Source organism: Hipposideros armiger, unplaced genomic scaffold (assembly GCF_001890085.2).
Source record: "Hipposideros armiger isolate ML-2016 unplaced genomic scaffold, ASM189008v1 scaffold_1168, whole genome shotgun sequence".
In the NCBI taxonomy this organism is placed as follows: domain Eukaryota; kingdom Metazoa; phylum Chordata; class Mammalia; order Chiroptera; family Hipposideridae; genus Hipposideros; species Hipposideros armiger.
Window position 1 is genome coordinate 179,600 of NW_017732518.1, and position 1,277 is coordinate 180,876.

The following is a 1,277-nucleotide window of genomic DNA, read 5'->3' on the forward strand; positions in this document are numbered from 1 at the left end:
TTAAATAAGGTATCTACATTGTAGAAACACTTTTGTGAATATTATCTTGGGTTACAGTTTTTCTCTGCTATTATTTATTTCTGATCCTAATATTTGAACAGACTTCAATTTTGCTGTTTTCCTTAAAAATACCAGATTATGGATGTAATTTTCTCCATTTTTATACATAGACTTATATTTTTTAATGTAGCTATACCAATGGATATTGCTAAGAAATGAATATGGACAGGATGTGAAGATATCTTCACAGGTATTTTTGCCTCATGTATATACCTTGGATGTTAGTTAATTGAAAATTGTATAGAGATAATAGGTGATTCACATGAAGTTATAAGAAATAATACAGAGAGATCCCGTGTATGCGTTACTCGGTTTCTTCCAATGGTAAATTGTAACTGTCAATGAGAGTGTGCTCTGATCTTATTCATATTTCACGTTTTTACTCAGGTAGGTGTGTGTGTGTGTGTGTGTGTGTGTGTGTGTGTGTGTACACTTACATGTATGCATTCCTCTGGTTTTTAAAGCCATTTGAAGGCGTTTTCTTTTTCTATCTATACAGGCCATGAGGTCAACACACAATAAAGTTCACTTTTTGTTTCATCATACTTTTTATTTTATGGAGTTTTATCTTTCTTTTTGAGTTGATAGTTTTTAAATTATGTAAAATATTTAAATTTATATAAAGTCAAGGGTATAACAGAGGACATTTTAATAAAATTTTATTTCTGTTCCTCTGCCTGGTTAACACTCTATTCCTTTATTTAATTTATTAAAATTAAGTACAATTACATAAGTACTGTAATAAATATGACACTTTACCATACAGACTTGAAATTTGAATGTGAAAGTGAGTGTCTGGAGAATTACATCTTAGGAGTTATTGTGAAGTGCTGGAGAAAAGGTTATCTAAAATCTGATGGATACATGTGGTGAAAAGCGGGGCTGCACGAAATGGGTGAAAGATGTCAAAAGGCACAACCTTCCAGTTATAAAATAAATAACTGATGGGATCTGATGTACAGCACAGTGACTATAGTTAATAATAGTGAATTGTGTGTTTGAAAGTTGCTAAGACAGTAAATCTTTTTTTTTTTAAGATTTTTTTTATTTTTATTGGGGAATTGAGGGTCTGGGAACAGTGCTGGGGAATTGGGGGAAGGAGAACAGACAAGTTGCTGTCCTTTTGTTCTTCAGTCTACTTGTGGAGGACGTTGCTTCACTGGCCCAAGTTGGCACCATCATTGCGCTCTTCCCGGGTGAGGCAGATCAGTCCCTGG